The 14021-nt window shown below is 36.2% G+C and overlaps 1 long non-coding RNA gene across 1 annotated transcript; it reads left to right on the top strand.

Annotated features, from left to right (window-relative positions):
* The first annotated feature begins 12739 nt into the window (after positions 1 to 12739).
* LOC105783415 (uncharacterized) lies at positions 12740 to 13624 on the top strand. The gene is made up of 2 exons (XR_001130065.2): positions 12740 to 13088; positions 13367 to 13624. It is a non-coding gene; the product is annotated as an uncharacterized LOC105783415 (long non-coding RNA).
* The last annotated feature ends 397 nt before the right edge of the window (positions 13625 to 14021 follow it).

Here is a 14021-nt window from a genome sequence, read left to right as displayed (position 1 = left end):
ATTTAAATTATGTGTATACATACGTATGATATATAAACAATTTTAGCAAATATGTATATGGATATGAGAGAAAAAACTTAAGTCATAAAAAACAATGATAAAATACATATAAAATATATTAATGCATTTAAAAATGTATAAGTATAATGTATTAGTAAATATAAAAACATGGAAAATGTTTATAATAGCCTTGAAAGGAATGCAAAAATATATGTACACGTTATAAAAATGTATAAACATATGAATTATAAAACATGAAAATATAAATATCATAAAAATATGAATGTATATAAAAATATATAAACTATAAAAATAAAATAATATGATAATAAAATATATACGTACTACATATAGTTATTTAAAACATTTAGAATATATATATTAACCTATATATATATATATATATATATATGCACATATATACATACAATAATAATTATATAGTAATAATTATACTAATAAATAATATTAACAATATATAAAAAACCAAAAAAACAAATGAAGGACTAAATTTAAAAGCCAAATGAATTTATGAGCCGAATTTGAAAATAAAAACAAGAAAAGGAGTAATTTAAAACACGCTACAGGAAGAGGACTGAAACGCAAATTACCCAAACCTTCCAAAATGTCAAAACATTGGATCAATTTGAAACAAGAATAAAATGTGCTGCCAAATTTAAAAGAAATAAAAACGATTTAAAAGTATCAGTAAAACAGGGGCCAATTACGCAAATGCCCTATTTTTAAGAATGCACTATAAAAGCCAACTTTTAAACCCTAAAAATAACACTTCTCCAACCACCCCAAAAATGTGCCGCACTCTTCATTTGCTCCTCCACCATTCTAGTCCTCTCCCATTTCCGACCATGAAACGACGAAGCGAGGTCGCTTTCAAGCGAATCTCACGACGGTAAGCCTTCTTTTCCCTTTCCTTTCGTTTTATTTTAAGAAATAAAAAGAAAAGAACCAAAAAATTTAAAAAACAATAAAGAACAAAGAAAAATAAAACCAAATCCCACCTTCCAAAATATTTTTCAGATATTTTCCTTTTGATTTCGTACAAAAAATTTCTCCCCATTACTGATTCGATTTGACTTTAAATAGCCAAAATAACGAAAAGAAAACCCCGAAAACCTCTTTTCCACCCTTTACGTTCGTGGTTGTTGCAGTACGAGCATGTGGCGTCTTGAGTCTTTGAGCGTGGGACGGTATGGAGACTGCCGAACGTGGGGCATGTGGTGCTGCTAGTTACTGCTAGGTTTTCTGCTATTTTAGGCCAATTGGGCCCTGTAATTGGGTTTAGCTTGGCCCAAGTTTTATTAGGTTCAATTGTATTTAATTTGGGCTGTGTAAATGATTTTGGATTGGTCTTATTTTGAATGGGCCGGGCAAAAATAGGCTATTACAGCTGCCCCTCTTTGCTCGTTGTCGTGTAACGGGAACAGAGCAAAGACTTTAAAATGGTCAATTTTGCCCGGTCATGCTAGACCTTTGCGCTCTTCTTTTTTAAGTAGCCTCACTCTAACCTTCTGCGGCTTTAAAGGTATAAGAATTGATGCTTCAATCTTTTTAATTGCGCTGTCGAAGAAATCAGATCCGCCGTTATGACTTCAATCTGCTCTACTACACCGCCAGGTAAGTAAGATCTGCTATTGTGGCTTCAAAAAAAGAATTTTAAATTACACTGTCAGGGAAACCAGATCCGCCGTTGTGACTTCAATCTGCTCCACTGCACTGCCAGGGAAGTAAGATATGCTGTTGTGGCTTCAAACTTTTAAATTGCGCTGTCGGGGAAACCAGATCCGCCGTTGTGACTTCAATCTGCTCCACTGTACCGCCAGGGAAGTAAGATCCGCCGTTGTGGCTTCAATCTTTTTAATTGCATTGTCGAGGAAACCAGATCCGCCGTTGTGACTTCAATCTGCTCTACTGCACCGCCAGGGAAGTAAGATCCACCGTTGTAGCTTCAACCTTTTTAGTTGCACTGTCGGGAAAACCAGATCCGCCGTTGTGACTTCAATCTGCTCCACTGCACCGCTGGGGAAGTAAGATCTGCCGTTGTGGCTTCAATCTTTTTAATTGCCCTGTTGAGGAAACCAGATCCGCAGTTGTGACTTCAATCTGCTCCACTGCATCGCCAGGGAAGTAAGATCTGCCGTTGTGGCTTCAATCTTTTTAATTGCGCTGTCGGGGAAACCAGATTCGCCGTTGTAACTTCAATCTGCTCCACTGCACCGCCGGGGAAGTAAGATCCACCGTTGTGGCTTCAATCTTTTTAATTGCACTGTCAGGGAAACCAGATCTGCCGTTGTGACTTCAATCTGCTCCACTACAACGCCCAGGAAATGAAAATCTACTATTTTCAACCTACTCCACTATTGTTCAAGAAGATAAGGCTGAAGTTTTACCGATTTGTTCTCTAGGGAACACTGTAACAGCCCGATTCTGGGCCTAGTCGAAATAGTGGTTTCGGGGCCACAAATCCGACGAGGGAAAATATGGTTATTATTATATTTTTATGGTCTACAATTTCACGGAAAATTTTCGTAAAAATTTCGTTCGAAAATTTCGACGTTTGCACTCAATTTAGTCAAAAGGACTAAATTGTAAATAGTGCAAAAGTTGAGTTCTACATCTTAGAGGTGTCTAATTGTTATGAAATTTTAAATTGGAGGTCTTTATGTGGTAATTAGACCATTAGTTAGTTGATGGACAAAAATAGACATAAGAAATGGGTGAAATAGATTTTTTTAAATGGGGCATTTTAGTCATTTGGTTATTAAATAGAATTAAATGGGAAAAAGATGGCAAAATATGCTCATCTTCTTCATGGTGAACGAAATCAGCAAGGGGAAAGCCATATTTAGGGTTTTTAAGCTTTCAAGCTCCATAATCAAGAAAGACGTGAAGAGTATATCAAACGGGGAAAAGAAAAGATAGTGGAGTAAAGTGCAAAATTACGATATTTTGCACCGAGGTAAGTAAACACGTGACTTAATGTACTATTTTGATATTATTTGATATATGTTGAGATTTATTTGGAATTAAAATAAATGGTTGGCAATATCCTAAAAATGTTGTTAAATCGGGAAAGGTGATAAAGGGTTGCAATATATGGTTTATGGGTTGAACACTCGGAATAAGCCGGAGTATGTTGTATATAAAAGGGGTTGCTGTGTGTTGATTCCCCGATTCATTGGTGGTGCTATGTGCGTGATCCACCATATCTTTGAAATGTGAAAGGGGGTTGCTATGTGCTGATTCCCCCGAGGGGTTGCTAAGTGCTGATTCCCCGATTTCATTGGTGGTGCTAAGTGCGATATCCACCGTATCTTTGAAATGAAAAGGGGGTTGCTATGGGATGATTCCCCCGAGGGGTTGCTAAGTGCTGATTCCCCGATTCATTGGTGGTGCTAAGTGCGATATCCACCGTATCTTCGAAATGAAAAAGGGGGTTGCTAAGTGCTGATTCCCCGATTCAGTGGTGGTGCTAAGTGCGGGATCCACCGATAACGGTTAACATTCCGAGTGTTCAACGAAAAAGTGTGGAAGGTGAATATTGCCATATGGTGGAAAATTTTATGGGGTAAATATTGAGTTGAATACTAAATCGACCCATGTATGAGATGGGAGAAAATATCAAAAACGCAAAAGGAACGATTTAATTATAAACTGTGTTGAACAACAGCAATTGCGTAACTTTGAAAAATCACCATAAATGGTGGAAAATGAATGGGAAGCTGAATAATATATGAAATTGAAGTTGAATGTATCTATTCTCATATGAAAGAAATAGAATAAGCAAAAGAGTTGTATTTTAGGAGATATCTGAATTTTACTGAAACAGGGCTGGATTGATTTCGAGATCCCCTGTTCTAACTTTGGAAAATTACCAAAAATTGTAAAAAAATAATTATGGCATGAAATTTATATCCCTGGAATCCTTATTGAGTCTATTTTTATTATAAACAAGCAAAACCATTTTTCAAATTTTTTACAGAGAGTTAAGTGAATTTTAGTGAGGAAGGGTCAGAACCATTGGGCAGTGAAACAGGGGAAGGTTTAATGAATAAACTGTACTAATTTGCTCGGTCAAAAATTCTGAAATTTTTATGGTGAAATTTTATATGAGTCTAGTTTCAGGTAAAATTTACGGAACTCAATTTGGAGCCCTGTAACTCCAGATAAAAATAAATTAGCGACTATGATGCAGAAAAACAGCTTGCTGGAAATTGCCTAAACAATAAAGTTATTCATGAATAAGTTTATATTTTGGTGTAGTTATGGGAATAATTACTTATTTATCATGTGTTTACTTACTAAGCTATATGCTTACTCGATTTTATTTTTCTCTTGATTATAGTGACTTCCAACAACTCGGAAATTGGAACGAAGTCAGACAATCATCTACACTATCCTTCACATTTGGGGTATTTTACTGCTAGTGTTCCGAAATTTTATGGCATGTATAGACGACTTATGTAATGTGGGATCATCATGTAAATATATGTTATGGTTCCCTTTTAAATGTAGTGTTTATTAATAGTTAAATTGTATGTGTGTTTATACAAATGAAATTGGTTGGTATATTGGAATGTGTTGTAAATTTGCGGAGGTTTAAGCAAAAATAAGTAGGAATGTCTTTGTCGAAATTTTTTAAAATTTAGTAATACCTCATACTCTGTTCCGGTAAGGAATACGGGTAAGGGGTGTTACAAACACGACCTGTATAATTCAAATTATGAACCTAATTATGCCTAGTGATTAGGATGTCATGATCAGAATGAATCAAATGCTCCTAACTAGACATGTATGAATGATATTTGAATGAATGTAAAATATTTCGAGAATGATCCCGCTCAGGTTGTCATTACTCAAAGTTTATTAAAACCGTATCACTGACGCACTACAACGTCCTTTTGCTCAGCTCGCATCTCCAAGGAAACGCTTGATCAGATTGCCCCCACTGTAAACTTCAAAGTTCAATCCACTGGGTTGCAACATTTGTACCGTCTTTCTCCCGCTGTAACCCAAGGGTAGAAAAATCTGGCCTTTTCTCAATCCTCTCCTATCGTAAATCAATGATACAGAATGTAAAGCTCTTTGGTCTTTTACACCAATTCTACGGTGCCATGCCAAATGCTCATGCACCAATGAAAGATTATTCTCCGAGGAAACTTCCTTCTATTGCTTGGTGATCATGGTTCCTTGTTCATTGAAGCCTTATCATCGACACGACATCTTGTCATTTTGTTCAATCAATGCCTTGACAACAAAATCTGAAGGAATAGTTTTAATTTAGATTTTTCCTTCTTAGATATTTCAACCTTTAAACTTGGTGTGTTCTAAACAATAGTCCTGTTTCAGGTTATTGTATTATTTAAAAACTTCTAGAGTAATATACAAAACTTCCTTTGTGAAATTTTTATTAGTCCATTAATTATTATTCTAATGCAATACACTTGCAAAAAGAATAAAATAAAGGATAAAATAGAATTGATTTGAGAGCATAGCTTGAAATGAACATATTATCAAGAATATTAAGAATAAAAGAGGAATTGACTCGTATCTTGAAAAAGAATAAAGTATTCCAAGAACAGGAAATTCAATATAAATAGTATGAAGACTAGGTACCCCAAATAACGCAGCTTGAACTTCTCTGTACAAACTTCCTGAAGACCATTCTGAGTTTGACATGTGTTTAGGAGACTACAATACTCTGTCGATGCCCCAAGATGTCGCATACCCTTTCCTGCTGATTCAGGTATATCAAGACCACCACATGCCCCATTTTGATCAAAATCTGAGCTACTCTGATCACTTCCTGCCCTATTCTGATCAAAATTTGAGCCGCCCTTTTCGGGTTTTCAACTCAAATCCCCTTTGGTCTAAGGAGCCCTTTGCGGGTTTTCACCTTAGCCTCTCCATTTTTACTTTTTCCATTTTTCATTTTTCCATTTTTATTTTTTCATATCTTTTTTTCTTCTTTTTTTTTTTGCGACTTAAAGTGCCCTTTGCGGGTTTTTTACCTTGGTCCTCTCCTTCTTTAAACAAACTATTTCTTGACTGAATCTGAGTTTACAAGATTAGACAAGTTTTTTACTATTCATCTCACTCAAGATCAGTACTCCTCCAAAAAAGATTTTCTTTATATCATAAGGACATTTCTAATTTGGCACTCATTTTTCTCTAAATCCTTTTGTAGAGGAAGGATTTTTTTCAATACCAGGTCTTCCTCATGAAATTCTCTGGGACGAACCCCTTTTTTGTTGTAAGATCGCATCATCCGTTTTTTGTACATCTGGCCATGACGAATAGCTTTTAGCTAATTTCCTTTAATTAAGTTCAACTGATCGTATCGAGATTGGATCTTCATCCTACTTCAGCTCAGCCAATACCCGAAGAGAAAGAATTTTAACTTCAATGGAAAAACCGTGATAAGCTAAAGAGAAAAACATTGCCCCGGTAGAGGTTTTTTTTGTTTCTTTTTTTGTTTTTAGTTTTTGTTCTTTTTTGTTTTTTTGTTGCTTTTTTGTTTTTGTTGTTGTTGTTGTTTTTTTTTTTGGATTGAATTTGCACTCATAGGATTAGGCAAGTCCTGGTCATCCCTTTTGATTAGAATCAATGTTATTCCAGATAAAGTCTTCCCCATAAGATCTTCCACTGCCATTTTATATGCGAAAGATCTTCTTTGGTATCAGGTTTCTCTCATAGAGCCTTTTGGGGTGAAATTTAACTATGACGAGAAAACTTTGGATCTTCCTCTTCAATTAGGATGAGATCTAACAAAAATACGGAGAAATGACAACTTGACTTTAACGGAGTAAGCCAGAGAAGAAGGTATTGCCCCGGTAAAGAATTCTAACTGCATCGTTCATGATGTGAATATTGAACATACTGCAAATTTTTCACGTGCTATTGCTCGGATTACAATATCAATGCTTAACCTGGGCATATCCTGGTATAACCATACGAAGACATCTTTGAACCCTTAAGGTAACTCAACAAGGTCTTGCTTTGTTTCTCCGATTATGTATGCTCCCTCAAGGTTACAATCTTCATTGTCTCCTCATAAGGTAAATTTGTTTCTCTTCCTGTTCTACCATCCTCAACAAGTCCGGAGATAAGCCACGATCTATGTAATCTTCCAAAGTCATGAGATCCCTCTAAACACATGTCTTGCTCAAAAGGAAATTCTGAGTCTGTAGCAGCGTCACTCACGTCATTGATATCTGGGACCATAATAAATACCAAAGAATATACAAAAGAATGTATTAATGTACAAAGAACTATTTGTACAATATGATTATGAATGAACGAATGATGTGAAACAAAATCCAAAAGAATGAAAGAATAACTATTCAGACAGACCGAAATAATATTGGTTCAAAAATAATCGCAAGGATGCATTTCATTAAAATAACGACAATCAGACATGAGCCTATTTCACAAAGGAATTCTTATTGCCTCTAGGCTAAAAGCAACAAGTGTGTTTTGAACATTACTCTAAGCAAGCTCTAAATACTATAGAGATTTCTTCTATAATCCGATTATTTAGGACACTCCCAAGTTTATAAGGATAGATATCTAATAAGGTCCCTTTTCAATTGTGTCTTCATGTATGGCATTGATGTGAACGCCTCTCAACACTTCTTCATGCATCACATTCACCCTATTATCAAATGTGATTGGGTAGCAGATTTTTAGCACTGAATGATACCTCAAATTTGACAACCCCATATTTATGAGCTTTTCGACCAGTTTTTTAAAGGCAATACAATTTTCTATGGAATGTCCTGTAATCCCCGCATGATAATCGCATTGTGCACTTGTGTCGTACCATTTGGGGTACGGAGGCTGTGGGGGTTTTGAATAGAAAGGGGAAACAACGTGCGCATCGAATAAGCTTTGATACAACTCCTTATACGACATTGGAATTGGCGTGAACTGGAGCTTCTCAGCACCTTGCTTCACACTTGATTCTTGTCTTGATAAGCCCACAGTGATTGGTTTTGAGTGGCCATTGTTTTATCTGCCTACATTATCCCCCTTATTCCCCTTATTTCTTGGGGCCTTTAAAGTATTGATTTAAGAGTTCCACTCTCGCCCTTTCCATTTGTAACGATCTTCAAATTGTTTTAGGAACTCCACCCTCGCCTGTTCTGTTCTGTTTCTGCTTGATCATCAATGACAACAGGATTAGTTAAATTGCCCATCGAGTTGGAACCTGAGCCAGTCTGGAAATTCACCAGTGCCGAGGTGTTGGTCTGATATTGGGGTCGGATGTTAACAATTACCCTTTGTGGATATGCATCTGGTTGTGCTTGGGTATTTGTTGGGGTGAAGCCTGAAGGATATGTAGGGTCCTCATTATTATCCCTAAAGTGGACTGCTGGGCTTTCCTCTTTCTAACCCTTTAGCCAATAACTGGGTTAACTGGCACATTATATTTTTTTTGGAATTCTAACAACTGATTTCTCATATCTTGCTGAAATTTTGTCAATTGTTCCTGCATTCGCACTTGCATTTTGCTCTAATTTCTCCAAACTTTGGTCCATTTCTCTAGTCTTTGTTTGAGTGCTTTGAGATTGTTGGTTTTCCAAATTAACTGAAATAATTTTACTCAATTAGGCATTTTCAATGGATTTTAATGCATATGATGTCATGTAATGCGAATGCATGAAATGAATGCATAAAGAGACGTTGATTCTAATTTCAATTACTTTCAGAAGACTTTATTAGAAATTAAATCTCTTTACATAGAATGGGCTACAAATATGGCTTTGCCCTAATACTTAAGACCTTGATCTTTTTAAGCAACGATACTAACTCTTGTCCCCGATCTGACTCTAGCTCGTACTTTACGCTCAACGTGTCAGCTTGTACGACCAAAGTTTGCAAGTGATCTGCTACCTCTCGAACCTGAACCATAGCTTCTCCCATAACGCGATCCCTACTTCTGACTTGATCCTGGAAATAATGAAGTTGCTCATTTTGACGACCTTCCTTTACCTCTAAATGCTCAATCCGAACCTCACAACTTCGTAGTGCTACTTCTAACTCTTCTATTTTACCCTTCATTTCTTCGATTTTGCTAAGACTTTCTTTCAACTCTATTACAGAATTTCGACTTCGATGTTGACGGAGAGACCCTTCTAACTCAACTACTTTGTCTTTTAGTTTTCCTTTTTCCTTTTGGCTCTCCGACAAGCTTCTTTCTAATGCTTCATTTCGTGCTTGCATTTCTTGAAATTTTCTTTCCCACCGGTCTGACCTGTTTCTTTCTTCTCGAACCTCTTCACGCCACTGCTTTGAAGTTTTTCCAAGCCCAGCAGTTCTTATCGACAGACGTAGCTTCTTATAATCCGTCTTCAAACTATCTAATTCTTCTTCAGCCTTATTCTTTCCCTTCCTTAGCTTATTAGCCTCGAGCTTCTGAACATCCGCATCCAGTTTCAAATTCACATTTTCCTCCTCTATTTGCTCTATTTTCTTCTCTAATTCTGCATTTTTCTTTTCAAAGTCTTGCTTTATGATTTCCAGCTCAGTAGGGACAACCCGCAAATACTCTTCTATTGACTGACTATTTTCTGAACTCGACCTAGAAATGTTATCATTAATCCTCTTAGCCCACCATTCGCCATACTTGGGAGTTGTCATCGGACTTACAGCCAATCTCTTCATTCGGCGAGTCTGATTCCATGCACTGACCATCTCACGAACTCTCCTCTTGTAACCATCGCCCCTATACGAGAACTCACACTCGGCCAATCCCTGAGTTGTAGGCACGAACTGCCTTGACCTGTACTGCCTTAACGCTAGCAATGCGGCATAACCAACAGCTCCCCAAATCCCAATCAAAGGAACCCAATCAAAATCCCCACATCGATATAGGATCTCGTCTGGAAGCAATCACGGAGCTCTCCACTCGATATCCTTCTCCTGCAAATTCTGAAAAATAGCCATCCATTTCTCTTCCGAGATGTCATCCCTCCTTGGCGTAGCCATTATTTCTTTCAATGGTGAATATGTCAGAGAAGACCCAATACGAAACCTTATCGACCTTCCAAAAGTGACTGTGGAACCATGCAAGTAGGAGCTGCGCGCATCCAATGAATCTACCTCTCTCGCCTTCTAATACATTCATGACACAAAGCTTCTGCCAAAATTACCGGGACTGGTGAAACTCTCTTATCAAGCCGATCGAATAAGTCAGTGACTGCCTCGTCAACATGCCCCAAAGTCTTAGGGAACACAACTAAACCATGTATACTTAAAGCAAAGACATCTACCTTCTTCCTTGCATCTGGGTGTGCTAGAATGAGATCCTTCAAAATTTTCCAGGGAATACACTTGCTATCTCCCTTTTGCTTGATCCGAGCTGTGACCCACTGCTCACTCATCCCCGTTATATTCATCAACCTCTTCAAAAAGGTCGGTGCATTTATAGCTTTCGAGTAGACCTTATCGACTAGAATCTTCGAACACCAAAGTAAAGCCATGTATTCTTCTATTGTAGGCACCAAATCAACATTCTCAAATGTGAAGCAACTGTAGGCCGGGTTCCAAAACTGGGCAAGAGCTCGAAACAGACGCTTATCTACCTTCATATCAAGTAAATAAGGTAAATCCCCGTAATTTGAAAAGAATAACTGTCTAACCTCATCATTCCATTGATCCCAAATCTCCTTCAACTCTTGCAAGTTGTTTTGGGTTACGCTAACACTGGTGAAGTCACATAATTCTGATACGTACCCTTCAGCCAAACTATCACCTTTTTCGCGCTGCGTCATCTCAGCCCAAGTTCAGACAGCCGCATTATCCTCCACTCTATCAAGAAACCCTTTTTCCATAATAAACAATCTATCTAGTAACCGAATACGAACCAACGCCTTTCTATAATGAGATGCCATGTAATTGAAATGACATGCAATCAAAGTAAAACACAAAAAGTTAGTATCAATTAAATACAATACAACCAAGAAATAGTAAAACTCCTAATTAGGTATCTACTAAGGTTAAAAGTAAGTCTACTTAGGGTGAGTTCCTAAAGGTTCACTATAAGAGGTTTTGGCTTCTAGGGCAAAGGTACCCGAACCAGCAGATTCCTCAATCCTCACCTATTATAGGCTCATATGGACCGAGTTCAGTTCATGGGAATACATTTCCCTATGGCTGCACGGAGATGAAAATCTCACGAAGACATAAGTAAGGATGTATCCCGAAAGTGATCCACTATCCTGCACGGAGGTGAAAACCTCACGAAGGAGTAGCTTCTCACTCCCACTTAGGGGGGTAAAAATGACCGACGTTATGAGATGCAAAATGCAAATAAGATAACAGACTTAAGCCAAACAAGCAAACAATGAAAATCAATGAATGCAAAGGAAAATTATGATTTAAAAAAAACTTTAATTTTTGACAAAAAGATACCAAATAATCAATTTATGGCTCGACTCTCGAAAGTCCCCAGTGGAGTCCCCAAGCTGTCGAAACCATTCTTTTTGAAAACAAAAATAAGTTATCAACTTTGAAAACAAAAATTGGAGTCGCCACTGATCCTTGATTGAGGTGTGATCGGCTCACCTTAAAAACAATTTCAGCCTGCGAAATTTGAGAAAACAAGTTCGGGAGTCAGTTACTCACGAGGAAGGGTTAGCACCCTCGTAACGCCCCAAAATCGGTACCGAATTGATTATTTAATGTCTTGGTGTCGAAAATTAAAAAGATTTTGTTAAACTCAAATTTTGAAATCTGAAAAGGATATTCAATTATTCAAGTCATGCGAAGAAATTGAGACCCAATACGTTAGGGTACAATTTCTCAAAATCCCCGAATTTTGAATATCGCTTTTCCATTAATTTTTTAAAGAAAATCTTCATTTCGAGAAAGCAATATGTCATGCCCAATGCGTTAGGACATAACATATTGAATTCCCGAAAATGATTTTTGTTTATATATTTTAAATAACGAATATTCTCGATTATTTGGAATTAAAAAGGAAAATCGGAACCCAATACGTTAGGGCTCAATTTTCCTCGAAAATCCCTAACTTTGAATATTGTTTTTATTTTGAAAATCTTTGAATCATAAAAATTATTTTAATGTTTTGACCAAATCAAAATGTATTTTAAAATATGTTAAAAATGTTAATGCAATGTGAAACAAATATTTTAATTTAAATTATGTGTATACATAAGTATGATATATAAACAATTTTAGCAAATATGTATATGGATATGAGAGAAAAAACGTAAGTCATAAAAAACAATGATAAAATACATATAAAATATATTAATGCATTTAAAAATGTATAAGTATAATGTATTAGTAAATATAAAAACATGGAAAATGTTTATAATAGCTTTGAAAGGAATGCAAAAATATATGTACACGTTATAAAAATGTATAAACATATGAATTATAAAACATGAAAATATAAATATCATAAAAAATATGAATGTATATAAAAATATATAAACTATAAAAATAAAATAATATGATAATAAAATATATACGTACTACATATAGTTATTTAAAACATTTAGAATATATATATTAACCTATATATATATATATGCGCACATATATACATACAATAATAATTATATAGTAATAATTATACTAATAAATAATTTTAACAATATATAAAAACCAAAAAAACAAATGAAGGACTAAATTTAAAAGCCAAACAGAATTTATGAGCCGAATTTGAAAATAAAAACAAGAAAAGGAGTAATTTAAAACACGCGCAGCAGGGAGAGGACTGAAAACGCAAATTACCCAAACCTTCCAAAATACTGCGCAGCATTGGATCAATTTGAAACAGTAATAAAATGTGCTGCCAAATTTAAAAGAAATAAAAAACGATTTAAAAGTACTGTAAAAACAGGGGGCCAATTACGCAAATGCCCTATTTTTAAGAATGCACTATAAAAGCCAACTTTTAAACCCTAAAAAATAGCACTTCTCCAGCCACCCCAAAAATGTGCCGCAGCTCTTCATTTGCTCCTCCACCATTCTAGTCCTCTCCCATTTCCGACCATGAAACGACGAAGCGAGGTCGCTTTCCGACGAATCTCACGACGGTAAGCCTTCTTTTCCCTTTCCCTTTCGTTTTTATTTTAAGAAATAAAAAAGAAAAGAACCAAAATTTTTTTTTAAAAAAAGCAGTAAAAGAACAAAGAAAAATAAAACCAAATCCCACCTTCCAAAATATTTTTCTGTATATTTTCCTTTTGATTTCGGTACAAAAAAAATTTTCTCCCCCATTACAGATTCGATTTGACTTTAAATAGCCAAAATAACGAAAAGAAAAACCCCCGAAAACCTCTTTTCCACCCTTTACAGTTCGTGGTTGTTGCAGGTATGAGCGTGTGGCGTGCGCGGAGTGCTGAACGTGGGACGGTATGGAGGCTGCCGAACGTGGGGCATGTGGTGCTGGTAGTTGCTGCTAGGTTTTCTGCTGTTTTAGGCCAATTTGGCCCTGTAATTGGGTTTAGCTTGGCACAAGTTTTATTAGGTTCAATTGTATTTAATTTGGGCTGTGTAAATGATTTTGGATTGGTCTTATTTTGAATGGGCCGGGCAAAAATAGGCTATTACAATGAATTTTTTTGTATAATCAATCCATTACATGTTAATCCTATGGTTACTGCTAGACGATGGTTAGATTTGAATAGATGTTGGATTAAGCTAAATACAGATGAAGCTGTGTCGCTAAGTTGATCAATTACTACCATTGGGGGAGAGTTTAGAGATGCTGATGTAAATTAGTTATGTGGATTTTCGATGTTGCTAGGTAAAGACGTAATTTTTAAGATCGAAGCGAGAGCTATTCTAGAGGGTCTATGCTTAGCATGGGAAAAGGGTTCCGACATCTGGAGCTTGAATGTGATAATGCCTTTTTAGTGAAGGTGATTTTGGTTGGTGGAGCCACTGATGGAATTACGCTTTATTCATTGAAAGATACATTGAAACTGAAAGGTTTATATACTCTATATTAGAGAGCTAAGAACACA

This window comes from Gossypium raimondii, chromosome 13 (genome assembly GCF_025698545.1).
Source record: "Gossypium raimondii isolate GPD5lz chromosome 13, ASM2569854v1, whole genome shotgun sequence".
In the NCBI taxonomy this organism is placed as follows: Eukaryota; Viridiplantae; Streptophyta; class Magnoliopsida; order Malvales; family Malvaceae; genus Gossypium; species Gossypium raimondii.
The sequence above is the reverse complement of the archived record's forward strand: the minus strand, read 5'-3'. Positions and strand labels throughout refer to the sequence as shown.